The sequence below is a fragment of the Octopus bimaculoides genome, chromosome 4, assembly GCF_046866305.1.
Source record: "Octopus bimaculoides isolate indiv1 chromosome 4, ASM4686630v1, whole genome shotgun sequence".
In the NCBI taxonomy this organism is placed as follows: Eukaryota; Metazoa; Mollusca; class Cephalopoda; order Octopoda; family Octopodidae; genus Octopus; species Octopus bimaculoides.
In genome coordinates, this window is record NC_142931.1 from 84590543 (window position 1) to 84612940 (window position 22398).

Here is a 22398-nt window from a genome sequence, read left to right on the forward strand (position 1 = left end):
CTTTCTCACAGTATACTTATTGTGTGATATTTGATTATTAACTTTCCAAAGAAATAGCTTCTTTTTATAAGTGTAAAAACTATAATGAACTGCAAGTTAGCACTGTGTTCACTTTCCAGACAATGGCCACAGCTTGAGAAACACACTATAATTCAAGACACCTTAAACACACTTTGGTTTTCAACCTGCTTTATTGCTTTTTAAAGGTTTACACATACCCCAAGAACCAATTATAAATAGTTATTATTCAAATTAAGTATCTACTCCAGCAACCAAAAGACGTCCATGACAAAGTATTCTTAATATACTGTATAATACAAACTCATAAGGCACCACATCTGTCTGCAAGTTTTATACTGCCTGAAACCACACAAACTGAACTAACCTTGTGGACCATTTTAAAGGCAGTTATTGGACTCCTCTAAGAGAGAAAACTTTAACCTTTCAGTAGTCATTTATCTTATATTCTGTAATATCTGTTATTAACATCAGAGTGTTACTGAATTTTTGCAATTTTTTTCCCCTTTTTTAAAAAAAATTGAAACTTTCTTTGAAAAATGGTCACTAATCATTCCTTAATTGACAATTTGCTTGATGATTTAATCAATGAAGTAATAATGGCAAATAAGGCTTGGCATTACAACTAGAGTAATACATCTATTTCTTCTGTTAACACTGACTTCAATTCGTCAGATTTTTCCATCAAGTGACTTGAACTAAATACTGCCTAAAGAGTGATTAGGTACTGAACTTACACAAGTATTGTTGATCCAAAACTTCTTTTAGGACTTGATGTAAAGCTTGTTGAGTATTTTTTTCAATTGTTTTCCACTGAGTTTTCATCAGTACAGCTGCCAAACTAATTTGAAAGCAGAACAAAAAGGGGTTGTCAACTTTGTTCCTACACGTTGAAATTTGTGCATTCTTGGGTATGTTGTTTATGATCAGTGTAACACTTTACCTGTAAATTTCATAATGAATAAGATGCAAAAAGGTCAGAGAATTTCTTTTTTCGTTGTGATATTAGTATGTCAATGACCAATTGCATTTATTACTAACATTCTTTCCATCACCTTTTTTTAGTGTATCTCGTTATTATCATGTAATTAATTAACCGCACATGCATAACATTATTTTTAGCACAAATGCCTACTTATATTTTTTTTTTAAAAACTAAGTTTTTTTCTGCAATACTGCCAATTTTTATACAATGATCTAACTGCAAGTAAAAATACTATACGCATTTGAATAAACAAACTTATTTTTACATATTTTCTGTTCATTCATTACAAAACTGAACAGGATGTTAAAAGTTAGCATAAAAAAGTTCTAAGTAATACATGTATAATTTTTCAGTATGATTAAGAGAGAAAGCAGAAAAAAACAATCTACCAATATATTTTAATCCAATGAGTACTGTAGGTATTAGAAATGGCATCTAAAGAGAGCTTACAATTTCATGAAGGTAATTAGACTTGTAATTTAATTTTTATAAATGCTTAGGAAAAATAGTAAGCACATTTAAGTTTTTCATAAGTCTCTTTTAATCTTTCTTATAATTGTCAATGAAAATGTTGGTAGAGTTAGCAGAAGAGGTACTGCTTAATATTACTTAAGTTTCATCTTTCTATGTCTGAAAAAATAGGCATGGTTGGGTGGCAACGAAGTATGCTTCATAACCACATGATTTCACGTTCCAGCCAAGTGTGTGGCACTTTTGATAAGTGTCTTTTATTAAAGCAGCATAATGAGGGAAATTAATAGACAGAAAATGTGCAGAAACTAGTTGTGTGTGTGTGTGTGTGTGTGTGTGTGAATATTTCTGTTTGTGCTTTTTCACATCAATTTTGTGGGCAACAGTAATAGTGTTACCTCTCCCGTAAATAACACATCCTGTAGCTCAGCAGTTTCAATGTATGAAGATCATACCTTACTTGAAAAAAGAAAACAAGTAAAGGATGACAACTGGAAGGGTATCAAGTAAAGAATATTGCATCAATAAGTCTTGTCCAATTCATACAAACATTGAAAAGACAATGATAATGATGAATACACTAGAGATGATTAAGTCAATTGTAACTTTCTCAACAAAAATTGGACACTTATTATTCATACAAGGAAGTCAATCATTATTATTGTCAACTCCACTAATGGAAGTTCAAAAGGTAAAATGCAAGGTTCACCAAAGTGCTTGAAATTCATAATCTATCATGAAGACTCGGCAAAATTTACTAAGATTTGATACACTATATACATAATACAATTAATGAAGCCAATAAACCACAATATTACTGGTTGTCTTGGCAAAAAGATTTAGTAACTTCAAAGAGATTTTCAAATTATAACAAATTAGATTAAGCTTGTTTTTACAAAATTTTCAAACAAATAATTTTTCATTTAAGCATAGATTCATATTGAGCCTCATGTATTCTCACAACATAATACTGAACGTTTTTGACCACCCAATTTTTGGTAGAAATTATTCCTGTCTCTGAGCAAAGTAAACTGAAGCAAGCAGATCAGTGTGATTAAAGACACATGCAAAAAAAAAAAAAATGCTTAATGAATTGAAATTTACCTCTAATTGGAGAAAAACAAAAATCTAATAGCAATTATTAGCAACTAGCAAACCTTGGGGAAAACCTAAGTGGCAGAATGAGACAGAAAGAGAACCATCAATCAGTACATGTTGCAATCAAGCTTCTGATCCAAGTGACAAGAGACAACAAATCCCAATATTTCATCTCCAGAGCATCAACACTTGGAATTCCCACCCTGCCCATGTTTATCCTACATTCAGAACACCAAATGTATCCAACTTTCTCAGAGGGCTTGCCAAATTGTATCATTAAAAAATACCAAACCCAAACACCACATACTTCTCAAAAAGGTTTCAGAAAGAAAGTGATGTTATATAAGTTGTGTCGGAGCACTGCTGAAGACTGTGTTCATGATATGATTCAAAAGGCGGCAAGCTGGCAGAATCATTAGCACACAGGACGACTTGGTTCGCAGTATTTCACCCATTGCTCCATTCTGAGTGCAAAATCTGCTGAGGTCAACTTTGCCTTTCACCCTTTCGGGGTCGATAAATTAAGTACCAGTTGCATACTAAGGTCGATCTAATCGACTGCCCCCCCCCCCCAAATTTCTGCCTTGTGCCTAGAGTAGAAAAGGATATGATTCAAAAGAAAATAACCTATAGCAGACCCCATTGTTTTTTAATTCTTCCACAGAATTTGTCAATCATGCAATGCTTCTGCAATTTACAATGGAGAACTGTAGTTTCATGACTTTAGTTTTACAAAATTATTATTAATAAACATTCAATTTCTAGTACTCTTAACTTTAGTAAAATAAAATTCCTGATTACTCCACTTGCCACAATCTTCATAAAAATCAATCTCATTTAGTGTTTAAGGGTCCTATACCATTTGAAATTACATGAAGACCACTCTTGCTTACATTTGCTTCAAAGTAGGTTATGGATTCTCTAATCTATGGGGAAAAAGTTTAGCCCCCTTCCTCTATCATCAACTTAAAATATGCAAATCCATATTACCCTAAGGGCAAGATGATTTACCCCAAAATATATCCCCAGTTGTCCAGATTCTTGTCCATACAAAATATCTATGAACATCACAGTATCATATAGTACCAACCCCACTTTCTATTACCATAAATTTATGGGCTTGTCAATGTCAAATATATTCTAGCTAACTGACATCAATATTAATATCCATATGTAAATTAATATATATGAAGAATAAATATTTGATGAACTCACAGTTAATATTGTCATTTTATACAAGTGTGTATTTGAGAAGACATACTTTTAGATATTCACTGCATATTGTGAAGAACCTGTGATTAATCCTTTGAAACTCTAATTTTTTTAACAAATACCAAAGATGCTATTGTTAAATGCAAGCAATTAAAAAAAAAACATTAAGGTACAGAGAAGAAAGCATACAACCTGGTCTTTCTTGTCCAGTCAGAACAGTTTCACTTAACTAATACTTTTGATAAAGGCATAAATATATTGCATCTGAATGCAAAAAATTTCAGGCTTCATTCCATCAAAATTATTTTAGTGAAAACTATTGATAATCTAGTAATAGTTAAAAACAATTACATTAATACATCATAGCACACACAATAGAGCAAGAGGAATGCTCATATCAAATAATATCATTTGATGAGAGTATTCTCATCAAATGCAAGTTTTTTTAAACTATTATTTCTGCTAATACTAGAGAAACACATGAACATCATATAGTTATAATTACCCTCTTTCATAAATTGGGCATCATGTTCAAAGGTAAGAAATCATTATCAATTCTTGTTCTCAATGGATTGTTATTGTGAATCCCAAAAGAAACATTATTAATTCAGATAGCCAAATCCAAGGTTAAAAGACAGTTACCAAGGTTATGGCTTGCTACTTCAAGGGCTGTGACAAAATATTATACTATTACAATTGATCTCCTACATCTTTCCTACTAATACAACTCACATGGACCCTCAAGAAAGTGAACTCATTATATGCAAATGTAATTCAAATATCCTTAGTTCCAAAGATTTTGTTTGGGAGAAGTTGATTTTTATTGGTTCCATAAGGTGCTTATTTTACTAAAATACCAATAGGTACTCAAACTTACTTCACAGATAGATACTTCAGTTTAATTATTGCTGTCCAATCTTCTAATCACACATTCAGATCTAGTTCTATATTTCTCTGGATGACTTAATATTACTTCAAGTGCAAATCTTTTGAAATCATTCATTCCCCCAAAATTCCACAGTAAACAGTAAATAGCCACAAAAAAGTTCAAAATCATTCATGTAAACTTCTGAAGTTCCAATTACCTGCATAGCAAAACATTATTTCTGTGCATGTTACTCTTGAATAAATAATTGGGTTATTTGAACCTCTATATAACTAAATACTTGTTGCAGTCAGCTTACATCTGAAAACAATAATTAAAAGTGGAGAGCTGAATTTGATAATGCTTCATTTAATGGCCCCTCAACTGTTATTACATCATATATGTACAAGTAAGCAGTGATGCAGCATTTCTACTAGTTCTCAAAAATAGTAATCCTTCACTAAGCTGCTATTTCAGTTTATCTTCCAATCATCCAAGACTCCAATTTGATTTCTCCTTGCACTAATATCTCTGTGAAAAGCAAAAAATGTTACAACTTTCATTTAACCTAAAAACTCTTTGACTTCTAAATTCTTCATTAACAATTGAATTCCTTCTCTTACTCAAATTAATTTAAATCAACACATCTCCATGTTTAAGGTACCACAACCAGTCTAGCAGGCAACCTCACCTCAATGAACTATTTTATTAGTTAGTTTACATAAATACACAAAAAAATCCAGAATTAATTCTAACCATGATTGCCTCACATTGAACATTATCATAGCCAAAACCTTAAACAAAATGATACAAACAGGACTATCACTACTAGTGAATCCCGAAAATTACTTGACAAGTTTGATGGGGAAAACTTAACACAAAAGTTAAGCAATGACTCAGTGACAGAACAACATGATTAGTATGCATTTTGTAGTTAACTCCTCTGATTTCTAATTCTACCAAACTTGATTTCACCATTTCAACTTTTGGGTATTTGAAAAGAAAAGTAAAATGAATCATCATCATCATCGTTTAACCTCCATCTTCCATGCATGCAAGAAATCTTTCATAAAGAGTTGTCTGAGTTTGAGTAAATAACTAAGAAAGAGCATTTAATAATCATAATAATCATACAAGTAAATAATTACACACCTATAACCTTATATCATCTGAATTGAATTGTAGTGATTCTCTCTTGAAAAAGGATGGACTACATTTCATAGTGTGCGCATGCAGTGTTCTTAATTTTCAATTAATCAGTAATTAATGTGCTACTATATTAATGTGCATACCTAATAAGTTACAACTCTCACAACCAAAATACAATGTTCCACACAGAACAGGGCTCATTGTACACACAATACTATTTGAAGAACATCTCTTTTTGCACATATTCTTATCAACAGAATATGTCTCTTCTACACATTAAGAACATTTCATTCAGCATGCATTACTACAAACAGAAATTCACTACTTTTCAATTGAAAGCATGTTAATATGCTGAATCATTATAGTACATTTGGTAGACTCACTTGTATAGACTTATAGTTTCTACAGGCTAATCGTAAAGACAAGTGCTTATACATGTACAACTAAACATCTGCAGTGTAATCAAACTGGAAATCAAATGGTTAAGAGAACTTCTGAAACATTAAGTCATACTGTATATATAAGTGCATTCCTGTGGATATATAAAAGTGTGATGTTTGTGATTTCTTTTCCGAAAATTATATAATTTCCAAACTAGTAGTATGCATAAAAATTTCACAATTGTGTAATGTCAATGTGCACACACAACAGAGAGTAAGTGCTGGACATAAGAAACATCGGATGTGGCATGCAAGAGAGATGTTTGCACTGGTATGGTCATGTACTACAGATGGATGAGGAGAGCTGTGTGAAGAAGTGCCACTCCAAAACAGTTGCAGGAATCCGGGGTAGAGGTAGACCCAGGAAGACATGGGATGAGGTGGTGAAGCATGACCTTCAAATGCTGAGCCTCACAGAGGCAATGACGAAAGACCGAGACCTCTGGAGAGATGCTGTGACTACGAAGACCTGGCAAATAAAGTGAGTTCACAGCTGTATCCTACACAGGTTTCACATAACCAGCTCCAGCCCATTCAAAAGTACCTTGGGTGACCTGCTGTGCTTGAGAAGACCTATTGAATCAAGTACATCAATATCAAAATGAAAATCAAATGGAAATTATAGTTGTGATACCTGTGCCGGTGGCACGTAAAAAGCACCATTCAAACGTGGCAGATGCCAGCACCGCCTTTACTGGCTTCCATGCCAGTGGCACATAAACCGATCATGGCCACTGCCAGCCCGTTCTGGCCCCTGTGCTGGTGGCACATAAAAAGCACCCACTATACTCAGAGTGGTTGGCGTTGGGAAGAGCATTCAGTTGTAGAAACACTGCCAGATCAGACTGGAGCCTGGTGCAGCCTCCTGGCTTCCAGACCCCAGTCAAACCATTCAACCCATGCTAGCATGGAAAACGGACATTAAACAATGATGATGATGATGACCTTCAGAGTTGTTACCTAGTATTCTTCACTTTACATCAGGTAAAACTATGGAAGAAAATCGAAGACATAATCTATTCATAATATTATTGTGGTACTACTATACAGCTACTTTGGTAAAATTTTAACAAATTTTGATATGCAGTATTCCATCCTTGCTATGTTCAGAACTTAGAACATAAAGAGTTAGAACAAATGCTGCAAACCTATTTTACTTTCAATGTTCTAATGGTTCTGCCATCTTGCCACCAAAAATATAAATAATGTTATTATCTTTAATAGATTATGTCTTTGACTTCCTTCCATAGTTCATCAGTCAATTGTCTTACAAATAATTTAAATTTTGTCTTCCATTTCATTCCACAGATAATTACAGAAGTAAAATATAAACAAATATGAAATGTTTGATTTAGCAGATGACAATCAATTGTACTAAAGTGCAAACGTTAAGTGATTGACATTTTTTTTCTTTTTAAATATATATCATCATCATCATCATCATCATCGTTTAACGTCCGCTTTCCATGCTAGCATGGGTTGGACGATTTGACTGAGGACTGGTGAAACCGGATGGCAACACCAGGCTCCAATCTAATTTGGCAGAGTTTCTACAGCTGGATGCCCTTCCTAATGCCAACCACTCAGAGAGTGTAGTGGGTGCTTTTACGTGTCACCCGCACGAAAACGGCCACGCTCGAAATGGTGTCTTTTATGTGCCACCCGCACAAGCCAGTCCAGGGTCACTGGCAACGATCTCACTCGAAAATCCTACGGGAGCCAGTCAGGCGGTACTGGCAACGGCCACGCTCAAAATGGTGCATCTCATGTGCCACCCGCACAAGAGCCAGTCCAGGGGCACTGGCAACGATCTTACTTGGCTTGCCGGGTCTTCTCACGCACAGCACATTTCCAAAGGTCTCGGTCAGTAGTCATCGCCTCGGTGAGACCCAATGTACGAAGGTCTTGCCTCACCACCTCAGCCCAGGTCTTCCTGGGCCTACCTCTTCCACGGGTTCCCTCAACTGTTAGGGTGTGGCACTTTTTCACGCAGCTATCCTCATCCATTCTCACCACATGTCCATACCAGCGCAATCGTCTCTCTTGCACACCACAACTGATGCTTCTAATGTTCAGCTTTTCTCTCAAGATACTTACACTCTGACGGGTATTCACATTGACATTACACATCCAACGGAGCATACTGGCTTCATTCCTTGCGAGCTTACGTATGTCCTCAGCAGTTACAGCCCATGTTTCACTGCCATGTAGCATGGCTGTTCGTATGCATGCGTCATACAGTCTGCCTTTTACTCTGAGTTAGAGTCCCTTTGTCGCCAGCAGGGGTAAGAGTTCTCTAAACTTTGCCCAGGCTATTCTTATTCTAGCAGCTACACTTTCAGCGCACCCACCCCCACTACTAACTTGGTCGCCCAGATAGCGGAAGCTATCGACTACCTCTAGTTTTTCACCCTGGAATGAGATAGAAGTTGTTACCTGTTTGTTTACAGTCTTTATTGCACCTGAACATCTGCCACAAACAAAAACTAACTTCCTAGTTAACCTGCCTTTGATGTTGCTGCACCTCTTATGTGTCCATAGCTTGTACCGGGTACATCTTATAGAGTTACTACCTACTCCTTTTCTACATACTGAGCAGGGCCATATATATATATATATATATATATATATATATATATATATATATATATATGAAAAAAAACTACACTCTTCGGTGTCCCCCATCTCCATTAACTAATATCCCTACCAAAAACACCATCACCATTTTAAGAGCTTCTGTAGTTCTCAGTATGGTGTGTGGGTGTGTAATTATATATTGGTAGTGTCTCTTCCATCTATTTTCACTTCTATCACATCACCCCCCCCTTTTCCCTTTGCCTTTCCCTATATTTTAACCACATAAGAGCATTCCTTTTCCTTAACTTCTCATCACTACTGCATTCTTCTCTACTAAAGACTCCTTTTTATCCTTGTCTCTCTCTTCAACTAACCACTTCACAGTGTAACATACATAAGTATATTAGCATATTTATATTATAGATGATTAAGTGGTCCCTTTTTCACCATTACTAAATCTAATTTCAGTAGACTTTTGAGCAGATATTTCAATCATAAATATACCTCATATATATATATACTTTATATATAAAAAAAAAAAAACAACATTCAAAGCCACAATGACAAAAGAAATATAATACACACACTCACACATGCAGACACAAATTGACCATAAGTAATGATAGCCCGTGTCAAAGTCACAAAAGGAAAGAAAAACCCTTGATGTCTATTAAAAAATCTACCAGTATATAATGTCAGTGACCAGCTTACAGAAGTGCGATGAAAATCCCGGTGCCTCAAGAAATAAACAAAAGTGAAAATAAGATTTTGTGTTTCTAAATGGCCAAAATGACTCTTCCAAATTGTAACTACAGAGAATAGAGCCGATACAAAATTGGTGTTTGTTGTTCAGTGCTAAGTCAACTCTAAAGCAGAACAAATTCCAGTCAAAACCATCGTTCTTTCAAAGGTAACTTGAAATATATTGTCCAGCATGTCCTTTCCTAAAACAGTAGTGTGTGTAATTTCAAGTAGATGTGACTGCCATTTCTAGTAAGTTGAATGACTACATAGAAGCTACACAAAACTTATTCATTCATTAGGAGTCGATTTTCATGGGTTTGCATTCTCTTTCATCTTGGATGTTTCTTGCATACTTTCAATGTAATCCAAATCTTTCAAATTTTTGATATTGTCCATTTACATATTTATAAGCATTTTCTTTTAAAGACCCAGAATGCACAACATTTATGGAAGAATTTGTCATGCTCAAATGCATTTACAATACAACAAATGAAAACTATATGTTTTGGTTCACTCAAAGGTGGGATGATTTTCTAGAGACATGGTTCAACCAACGACTTCTTAAGTCACCTACAACTAATGGGATGCCAAATAAGTCTGAGAAATAATTATACCAAATATTATGGTGAGTGACATGAAGTATTCATAAAGTATTCTTGAATCCAAAATTCTTTGAATTTTGGATTTAAGAATAAATCTCAAAATTCTCAATTCAAATTATTATGAACCTCACAATGATGCTAGCCAAGAAATGGAGAAGATAGTAATGAGTGAATAATAATGCTAGCCTCTTGGGTAAGACAAATTATTTTTAACTAGGTTTTCTCTAAAAATATTTTTGAGTTTTTATAAAAACATTTGATCAGGAAAATAATTATTTAAGTACTGTGCTGTTTAAAAGACTTTCAATATAAAAAAAAATTCAAGAAAGCATTACATTATATCCATATAAAGAAAATCTTAGAAAACCAGGTGTTGAACTATAATGAACAAAAATGATACTATTGATCAAACAAGTAATGCCAGTTCTCTAAAATCTCAACATGAAAACCTATAAAGACTTCTAGTAGGTACTTATTTCTCATACAAAAAGCATCCAACATTTGACAAAAAAAAGTGAAATCTAAAAAACACTAATACAAACCAAAATTAAATGTTTGCAATTTTTAAACGGTCTTTTTTTTTAGTTGATAAGCAAAGGCAGTGTAACGATGAATAAAAGGGAGTCCAGTGAAAAGTGAACTTATATATCCTCTGTTGATGCTTTGATGCAATTACTACCATAATGATTTACTTGCTGCAACATCCAACCACCACCACTCTTAAGCCAATGTCATGATTCTTCATTCCTCCTTAATCATACATCAGCAACACCCAATTTTAGACACCACATGCCAGACCTGCATTGACTCCATAAACGTAGGGAGCATATTCAAATGGGGCTATGTGAACCTTGTCACTTTTAGAAATGAAAATTGCTCAAGCACTATTCATATCAAGAAAACACCAATGCACTACACGTCCTCTAATTATATATGGTTCTCAGTACCTTCGCAGTTGCTCCAAATGCTAGTTCTCACTGGTGAAAGTACATTTGTATCACAAGTAGGGTCACATCCAAAAGACTAGAAAATATTTCAGCCTCCAACACTGATGACACTTTACAAGGTTCATGTCAGGCTCACAACTGAGTACAGTGCCCACATCTGAGTCAGTGCTATTACTACACAGACTGGACATTTTGGATTGTGTCCAAACAGATCACTCAGCTGATTGGAGCTCAATTAGTAATGGACACACTCCAGCCCTTGATCCACTGGTGCTGTTTCCTCTGTCTTTTCTATTGCTTCTACAATGGTCTCCTACCTCCAACACTTACGCAACCTTGACCCACTCATCTCTCTCTCATCGCCCATGGTGCATCCAACAAAATGTGTCATGGATGTAAATCTCTAATTATAATGGAGAAAGGAAATAAAGAAACATATTTGTATGTAACTTTCAATCCCTTGAAGTTTTTGCAAAAAAAAAAATTAATAAAATCTTAAATATTTCAGTTTAAAATACTTTTATAAATATGTAGCTTCTTCACTTCATTCTGATTTCAGTTCACACTTTCTAAAGTTAAACACAGCAGACTGAAGTTAATAATAATCTTACTTTTATATTATGTTATCAATAATAATAATAATAATAATAATAATAATAATAATGCTTTAGCTATAACAATTTCAATCAGCATGCAATTTAAATCAAAGTAAAACTTGAAATTGAAAACCGAAAACCTAAAGGGAAACAACAAAATATACATAATTTCTATATATATAATATGAATGTGTGAGATACTAGCTGTGTATAGATTATACAGGTAATGTACTTCTGAAAAAAACAAGTCCAGTTAAAAAAAACCCAGCAATAATGGGGAATAAGAAAAATAACCTCGCTCTTCTGAATTATTGAAACAAATATATATTCTTTCATTTTTCAACACCAACATTAAATAATATTTAACTTATTTAGCTAGAATTACTGAAAATAAGATGTTTCTTATATATTTAAAAAAAAAAAAAAAGCTAACTCATTAGGAAAAGAAATTTATGAAGAGAAATGTCTGTCCCGCAACAAAAGCTGAACAAGCATATAAGATGTAATACGAAAGTCAAGAGAAATTTCAAAAAGATGGAATTATGAGCCGTTGTTTAATTTCATCAAGCCACAAAATTTTTTAAAATGTAAGGATATTCATTCCGGTAATTAAGGAATGCTAAGTTTTATATTCCCTGTTATTGCTGGCTTCATTTTTAACTATGATAATTTCTTCAAAAATATGTATCTGCATGTGCATGTATATATAGAAATATATATGTATGTATATATAACTTTATACATGTGTGTGTATACACACAATAAAATGTTTCTATGACAATGTATGTAAATTAACTTGTACATCTATTTTACATGTGATGTGATTGTAAATAATATTATATAACCTTGCTTTATAACTAAAAGAAATTTTCATCTGCAAGAAAATTTTCCACATTCAGCATCATTTGCATTTCATTTTTTTTTTTGTTAGTTTTTTTCCTTCTTGTTTTGTTCTGTTTATCTTAAAATCCTATTTTAGTGTGTGATTGAACCAAAAATATAAGTTAGAAAATGAAAATATGAAACTAAAAAAGAGAATGTATTTAGTTCCTGTAAATGTGTAGTAGACTGAGTACAGATTATGTATGTAAATGTACACAATGTGTACTCAGCTAGTCTCCTTCACAATGTGTAACTGTACATTATAAATATACTTATTCCATATATATTAACAAAGATAAAATGTAATCTTTCTATGAGAGAATATCTATTCCCCAGTAAAGTTTAGAACAAATTGTAAAATTTTTGAAATTCCAATTTTAATATAGCAGAACACTGCTGAGATATTTCATTACAACCATTATTGAGCTGTAACTTTCCAGCAACTGCTGAGATTTCATTACAATCACCACTGAGTAGTTTCAATACAAACTTTACTGTATATAAAAATTGTGTCATTAAAATTGGCAAAGATTTGTCTCGTTTCAACCACCACTGAGTTATGTCATTACAATTACTTCTAAGCTATCATTACAACCAACACTGAGCTGTATCACTAGAGCTACCCACTTAGTTGTTTCCATACAACAGTGAGTTGAGCAGTAAAACTACTACTGTGCAATGCTTCTCCTGGAGTAAAGTTTTGCACAGTCATTCAACATGCTAGAAATAGAAATCAAATTTTCTTTGAATCACACCATAAGAAAGGACATTGGACAAAACAACAGTATGCATATGTATACAACTACATTCACACACACAATATGTGTGTGAATGCATGCGTAATGTCTTATTGAAAGTAAAAGAACTTAAACTGTTCCACAGTTTCACATAACCAATTATCAAACAGCTTACTGGTGTCTGATGACTAGTTATGTGAAACTCTCATGAACACTATATTTGCTCTAGCTTTGTTATTTGAGTGCTATATTTTTTATACCTTGTTTTGCACCTATGTGCTCATATATATGTGTATTACATAAGCTAGCAGAAAAGTGCTTGGAGACAAAGTATTTTGACATCTTTACTATTCTATAACTTAAATTTTTTTAAAGTTATTAACTGTCTAAAAGTTAGTTCACTATCTGTTTATTCGTTTTCATATTCCACTCTGTGTGTGCATGTATATGCAAAAAGATGCAGTATGTATTAATTAAACTAGCAGAAATCCACCTACAAGACTGTGTTTCTACTTATATTTTCATCATATAAAGAGATTAACAGTAATATTAGGTTGTTCCGAAAATAACGGCCACTCCAAGTGTTGTGTTTTGAAATGCAATTTTATCATAGTATTTTAATTATATTTTAGGTGAATTTCAACATACTTAATAACTGATGTATGCTCTTTAATAATATTCTACTTATTTCAGACAGAAAACATTCTTGAATCATAGGCGCCTTTAATTATGAACGTGACAAAAAAGGAACTTCGCTTACTTTTCTTCCATAAGTTCAAGCTTGGGCACAATGCCTCCCAAACTGCTGCCAATATCAACAAAGCATGGGGAGAGGGGTCCACAAGTGATCACACAGTATGAAGGTGGATTCAGAAATTCTGTAGTGGTGATGAAAGCCTTGAAGATGAAGAAAGAGGACAGTCATGCAGTCTTGACAATGAACAATTGAAAGCAATTGTTGAACAAAACCCATGTTAAAGTGTCAGAGAAATGTCTCAGGCACTTGGTGTCGGTATTGCAACAGTCTCACGCAATCTGCAGAAGATTGGTAAGGTGAAAAAGTTCGATAAATGGGTACTGCATGAGCTCAATGAAAATCAAAAAGTTCGGCGTTTTGAAGTGTACTCGATGCTCTTTCTGTGAAACACCAATGATCCTTTTCTTGACTGAATAGTTAATTGAGACGAAAAGTGGATTCTTTATGACAACCGTAAACGATCAGGTCACTGGCTCGATTGTGATAAGTCCCCCAAACATTTCCAAAAGCCAAAGTTGCATCATCAAAAGATAATGGTTACTGTCTGATGGTCTGCAATTGGTGTTGTCCTTTCCAGCTTTCTGGAAGCCAATCAGAGTATTACAGCAGAGGTTTACTGCAATCAACGTGCTGAAATGCATGCTCACTTGCAAAAAATGAGACCTGCATTGGCGAATCGGCATGGCCCAATTCTACTCCACAGTAATGCAAAGCCACATGTTGCAAGAATGACACTGCAGAAACTCACAGACTTGGGATACAAGACTTTACCACATCCTCCATATTCTCGTGATCTTTCACCCACTGACTACCATTTTTTAAAGCATTTAAACACATTTTAAGTGATGAAACTTTAAGGAGCCAATGTGTTAACCTCTTAGCATTTAAACTGGCCACATCTGACCTAAATATTTCATCTGTTTTATGTTCAAATTAGCTAGATCTAGCCTCTCACACTTAGCCTACAATGCAATTCTAAAAATAACAATCACACCATCAAAATATTGAAACTGCAATACAATGCATGTTTAATTCCCTCCAATGTGAATAAATAAGCATCACATTTGACAGAGTAATCTGAATGCTAAAGGGTTAAGTCACCATAACTTAATGATTCAGCAGAAAGATATTGGCAGAATAAATACCAGGCTAAGTATTGGGGGTTGATGTTTTTGATTAACAACATCAAAGCAGTGTCCCAGCATGGCTGCAGTCCAATGAGTAGAACAAGTCAAAGAATAAAATAAAAGAAAAATCAATGGATAACAGCGAGATAACCTTTAATATGCTAAAACACCTGATGAAAACATAGCAATCCCAAATTATAGTCATTAAGGGTAATGGTTGTGCTTTTTTTTTTACAGATCTGTATGCAAGCATGGCTGGGTGGTTAAGAAGTTCACATTCTACATTTGATCACAGTATGTAGTACTTAACCACACACTGTGGCCACAGTCTGAGAGTGTCAATGGCTTGCAAGTCAACTTTAGTACACAGTAACAGTGCAGAAATCCAATACATATGTGTGTGCACACATGTGAAACTTGCTAGTGTATATCAGTAAAAGATGCAAAATAAGATAAACAAAAACTTTTTTTAAATAAAAATTACCTTGTGCAGTATTTGTTCTGTACCATATTACACAGACATTCTCTTGTCATTCATCCTCTAAAGCACAGCGAATCAGATATTAGCACATTACATGGAGAATCTATAACCAATGCCGCTATTGTTCACTATAGAAATCTATAACCAATGGTAGTATTGTTGCAATATAAAATAAAAATAGAGTCATCTACAAAATATATAAATAATTAATAATCAACAATTTTGTGAGATTTGTGTTTCTTCAAAAATAAAATTTGTCAAAAGTGTCAGAATAAAGAGAAAAAAGTCTCTACAGTTGAATCTGCCAGAAGTGTACAGTTCAAGACTAACTATTCCCAGGGGGATCCGATACCAATCCCTGACACCAAGGAGGATTTTGAGGCAATTTAATATATATTTGAGAAAGTTTGTATATGTCTATGTCCATCTCCCCTTTTTCTACAGTATGTAGCTACTGCTAACTCTTCACTGCCACTACAGTGCTGAATCTTTATGTTTTACTATTCTACCATTTCTGCTCATCACTGAAAGTTTATTGCTAAGTCTTCTCTCTCACCACTTTACTACTAACAAAGCTTGTACCTTCTTCCTGCCTATTTTTCTCTTTGATTTATCTTCTTCTTTTTTTCCCCCTGTACTTTTTCTTTCCTTCTGTCACACTCTAAAACTACTCATACCTCTTTCACCTTACTGTTTCCCTTTCTCTTGCATCTTATTGAAAGTGATTCCAAGAAATCAAGTTGCAAGTCAGCAGTTTTAGTAGAAAATTAGATTAACAGTACTACTGCCCATCTTAGAGATTGTGCTAAATTAAAACCCATCAAAAAGAACTACGGACAGATTTTTATATACATTTACAATATGCAATCAATAATAATGTGTGAAAAAGAGCTTAGTTCATTTTACATTCTCCCTTCAAGTTTTAATACTAGCACTTGATAGATGCATCAACGAACATAGGATGCAAGAATTTACTTGCCATTTCAGCTGCCCAGAACTCTCCAATACTTTTAACTTGCAACTCCAAACAGAAATTTAACAATCACTGGCATGATATCCCAGTCAGAGTTATATACTGAAAATTGAGTGAGGTGATGAATTTGAGACCTAAATGACAAATGTTTGGACCAGTCGAATATAACATGTATATCACAGAATGTCAAAAAGTAGTGGGGGTCACAACATGTACACATTTTGACCTGGTTAACATAAGTGTCAGACCAATCAAATTGATTCCATATCAGCTGGGTTTGTGGTCTCCAGTCCTTAGCAAAGCAAAAGGATTTTCATTTTTGTTAAAACAGAAGATTCATAGTTGCTGAGGTATCTTTAGCAGGAATTTACTTCGTACAGTAGACAATAAATGCACCAAACAGTTTCCAACACCAATTGTCAAGGAAACCCAAACAGATGAAGATGGCTTTTCCCTCTTGCAAAAGAGGGGTGCAAGGGGATGGAAGTTGCCAAATCTCGGTTGGATAGTATGAAGGTGATACTCCCAACCAGGACATTTAATACACATATCAATGATGTGTTCTACAATTCAATTAAGTTCATTAAATATGTCAGCAAGGAACCTGATACTGTACTGTTTACTGTGATGTAGCAAAACAGCTACAAAGAAATCATACAAGAAGGGACAGTACAGCAGCAATTATGAAGCTTTCTAATGCCATTTTTCTTTCATATTTATGAAGACAGCACAGCATTCAACAACTTAGTGTCCACTTCAAAAATGACCAACAAATTTACTTCACTCAAGCAACCACTGTGCAACAAGAACATTCAAATGCTTACAGGCTTTTCCCAGCTGTGCCAGTATGATCATTTTGCAAAACCATTGCAGTACCAACAGGTTCCATCTTACTAGACATGGAAAACAAGTAAAGAAGAAAACTAACATAATGTTTGACTACGACTGAAAGACAATATACTATACACCTAGTCAAAATGTATGTTTTGTTCTGTGATATCCATGGAATGTGAGGTCAAAGTTCATCAAATTATCAATGGCAAAGTACCACCTACAGAGAGACATGATGTAGACATGGGTAGCTGAAGAATTATGCTCAGTGGAATGCAAGTGTTCGAAGCTTCTCTACCTCAAACAGTCAAGAGTTTTAGGATTCTTTTTTCTATGCTATTAAAATGCCTCAACTTTGGTTCTCACAATAAACCTTACTTTAGGTGTCAAGAATAAAGCTCAATACATGTACCCTGGCATGAAAATGCAGTACGCATAACAGAGCCCTCATCAGTAAGCTTAAAGATAAAAATGACCAAGAGCTTCAACACTACAGCTTCCTTTAACCTAACTACACTGAAGTCAAATAATCTAGTAAAAAAAAATCATACAATGCTGATACATTAATAGCATTTGTCAGTGACAACGAACTCAAACTTAATACAGATCAGAAAACAGTCTATTCTACTATTTTTGAGAGGATTCAATGACAAGACATTGAAATCTGTTTTGTTGATGCTCATAATGGAACTGAAAAGACACTCCCATCAATCAAAAGCTAAGTCATACCTCACATAAAAACACAGCTATTGTGGCTGCTTCCAAGTATTGCTGCCACACACCTGCACAGTACATTCTGTTTTCAAACTTCTCTTGGACTTAAGCACATGTGATGCACCTATTTAGATTGTTACCAAGAATTCAAGAAACAGATACACTTTTAAGAGATATCAGATGATTGTATGAAATATATGCACAATGGTACACAAGAGAGCTCTGGAGGCCTTGGGAAAGATATTGCAGGACTTGTGTTACATAAGATCCCAAGCAGCAACAGTGCTATTGTCAAATGGCTTCTATTAGATTCTGCCAGTGGTCCCAAAAGGAACAAAAGCTGATGAATATATGTTTAATAATCATCATTTTGGACCAAAGTTTATATCTTCAAACTGTCTATAAATTATGTCAATATTTTACAAGTTGGTGTGGGAGGATTTCTTTCTGACAGTAATGGCACTAAGGACCCGGTTGTTATAAGCACATTCATTAAAATAGCAAACAAATTAATACCAAAAGTATTCCTCAACTTGCAACATCATAACTAGTACATGAGGCTATGTGAAAGAGCTACACTCGCCCAAAAATGTCAGGCCAGCAACATCAAATGGCAGTTGTTATAGATCCTTGGCAGTTGTTATAGATCCTTCAAGAAAATAGTCATATCTACAAATCAATACACGCTTATCAATCAGAAAGAAAACAGTTCACCGCCATACAAAATTTTTTAATTCCCTGGAATCTTCAGCTAAAAGAAAGATCCCCAATAATGCTGATGAATAATTTAGATCAGGTATGGCTAAGCAATAGCAAAAGACTAATGCTTAAGAAGTGTAAGCCATATTTCAACTATGCTAAGAATTAGGTGCTCCAAAGGAAAGGATGCAATTATACTAAAAATTCTTTTCACACTAACTGATCTATCTTTTCAATGTGGAAAACTTCAGTGGGATTTAGGAAGCAGCCTAGGATTACAAACTACTGGAGTACAGATGAAACCTCCAGTATAATGACAAGAATGTGTTTTTGAAACTGTGTCAGTGCTTCAAGACACAAGACTCAAGCAAAATCCCAATACATAGAGAACATTATGATCCCTTATTTTAAATAAGACCTTCTAAGTTATTGTACAAAGGACATTTAAATCATATTACCAATCAGGAAAGAAAAAAAAATCTGTTGACAAAGGGATGTTGGGATATTTAGGCCAGATACACTTCCAGACAATCTAACAAAATGGAGTATGAAAGTATGGTGGGTTTATGAAGCAAACAGGGTACAACTGTACTTTTTAATTTTTATACAAGGAAAAAAAGTCAATTTGGTCTAAAATACAATGTGGTCTAGGAATTATCACTTCTACACTGTAACTAAAGTTATATATTGCTTTTTGACTGGTTTTTGGTTGTCAATTTACTGTAGATTTAGAAGCTATTGTGGCAATATATGTGTGTGTCACAGTGATTGCAAATAGAAGGATGCTGTCTGATATTTAAAAAAAAAATCAAAATCTTAAAAATGAAGGTGAAATAATTCGAAAACAGAAAGAAAATTAGCAACTGCATTCAGAGAAAAGAGACAAATTTTCTAGCCACTTGTTCTCATCCACATGTAATTGAAAATAGCTCACCATTTTGTAAATCTCAACTACAACAGCTACAAGGGTGGTGTAAATCAGATGAATCAAATGAGTTATTATGTGGTTTGTAGACCAAGTAATTTGTGGTGGAAACAGTTTGACATGCATCAAATACGAGTATTGTGAATGCCTTTTTCTATTATGTACCAAATGGGGAGGAGGCTCCAAAGCATAGCATCCATGTGCAATTCAAGTAGACGCTGCAATACAGTTGTGAGAATGGGATATTCATCTAAAACAAAAATAATTGAAGGACGAAAAAAGCAAAAACTTAATCCAGTTAATCTCTCTGAAAAAAGGAAGAAAACTGAAAGAGGCAAAAAAAAAAAAAAAAATGTGTAAAGAATGTGAACATCAGTAAAGGAAAGCACCCAGTAGATAGTCAACTGAAATGATTTTCCAATGTGCATTCTGCAAGACTGTATTATGCAGAGCCAGATGCTTTACAACTTTCCATGATAGAAATATTATCTAATAATATGTGTATAATACAAGTTTATAAAATACTTTTCCAAATTTTTGTTTTCAACTTTTTTTTTTTTACCTGTAATTTTAATCTACCAGTAAGGTGAGTGATAAATTTTCATTAATTATTTCAGTAAACTATTGCATGTATTTACTTATACATGTGTATGAATTTATTTCATTTTTTTTTTTTTTTTGTAAAAAATTTTTTTTTTAAAAAGGATTTCGGGCAATTTTACTTTTTTATGGCTTTAGTCTTATATGTGCCTAATTTCAATTGAAAATTCAATAAGGTACACAATTCGGTTATATTCCCAGCTTGATTTAGGCTAATAGTTCATTTTATATAGTGATATTTAAACAAAATATAAATAATTTAACATTTTACTGAATTTATCTGTATTTATCTATAATTAAAATAAATTTAAGGCAAATATTACATAATAAATTTTAAGAACCATTGTGGTAAAAATAACCCACATTTATAAATCAATCAATAGTTCTACGAAACTAGTCCAAATTCTTTATTTAAGAATTTAATTGAAACAGCATATTTTAGTAAGAAATAGAGAGAGTTTATTTGTTGCTTTAAAATTTTAATAAAAAACAAATGACATCAGTATCAACCACTTTATACTTACTACTATTGAAACAAGACTAAGACTGAGATAAAGATTATAACTATTTCATGTTATGATTAACATTTACTTGGAAACATTATGAAAGCTAATTTCTCTACAGTCTGTGTCACTGGTCATAATTTCATAGGAAGCAAATGAACATTAGGAACTAACCACAAGATTGGAGAAGACAACAGGAACATTTAAGCTAAAAAAAACGTCCTTCGTGGGCAACAAGGGAAACAATTAAAATGTTAAACCAGGGTTGAGCTTCTAAATGCAAAAATCAAAATAGAACTTGCAAATGCTCTCTCTCTCTAACTCCAACTTTTATTCCACAACTAAGTAATTTTCCTGCTATCTGCTGGTTTTGTTTAACCAACCAATCTTTGCAGTAACTACAAACATAATCTAGTAGCCACCTGTATTTCACCGATATCCACTTAGTGGATTTTTTTACCCAAATCTAGATAAATAAAATTATATTTGTAAAGTAAATGCAATGATTCTACCACAATATGTTACTGGTACTTATTTTCTTCTTTTATTCAGCTTCACAGTGACAGAAACTGAAATCATCTTCACCGACATTTGAATTCTGGAACAAGGCCTCACATTTTATACTGTAAAAAATTTAAGTCAGATCACTACTGCCAATGTCAAGTACATTGTTCACAGAATATTAGTTGGAAAAAAATTTTTTTTTTTTTTTTTCAAAACTTTCTAGTAAACCAGAACAAGTATCTCTTGCTTAATTAAAATCCTTTTGATATCAACCTGCTTGAAAGTGCTCGTGCCCATGTCTTTTTGATACAAAATTTTCTGCTTTTAAGTGTTCATATTGAAATTAAAAATTAAATTCTTTGACTGGTGCCAACATTAACCAAATGCCACAGACTGAATTTCTTTAGAACTATGGTTTAATAAGTTTTTTAAGTAAGAAAACATTGTAAGCATCAAAAATTCAGCTGAATGTTGTTATAACACTAAACCCAACCTTAATGCAAATTTTAGCAAACTAAAATCATTTCAACAGGACATTAACATCTTATGTTACTAGCTATACATTACAATTTACTATCACACTGCTGAAGAATATTTAATCACTTGAAATAGTGTCAACAGACCAAGAGAGAGAAATAATACAGAAAAATGGTATAATTAAAGTATCTCCTCAATTATCTAGTTCCACAGTCGATGCATTAACCAACAGTCATGCAAAAATTGGGTTTGACTGCGTTAACTCACGTCTACTTGTCAGACCAACATGAGTTATAAAACTAAGTGGTAGAGAATACATAAAGCATTACTTAGAACCTTACTTTCAATTATGTGTACATAGATGTTTGGAAAACACTAAATTTCTAAAATTTGGTGCACACTAGCTTTTGTTTACTAACAGTTTCAGGTGGTTACATTGGCAGCAATAAACCTTGATTGATGAATATCACTTCAAGGAATCTTT

The 22398-nt window shown here is 33.6% G+C and overlaps 1 protein-coding gene across 8 annotated transcripts in view; it reads right to left on the minus strand.

The window, feature by feature from the left end:
- The window catches only part of LOC106875131 (uncharacterized), a 99440-nt gene that overhangs the window by 59900 nt on the left and 17142 nt on the right, over nt 1-22398 (minus strand). The window contains exon 2 of one of the 8 annotated variants that reach the window (XM_089350888.1): nt 756-859. The exons of 6 other annotated variants lie outside the window; for them this stretch is intronic. The gene's annotated coding sequence lies outside the window, so the exon portion shown is untranslated. Of the gene's footprint in view, nt 1-755; nt 962-22398 lie in introns of all 8 variants that reach the window. One more of the 8 variants, XM_089350889.1, reaches the window with a different exon arrangement.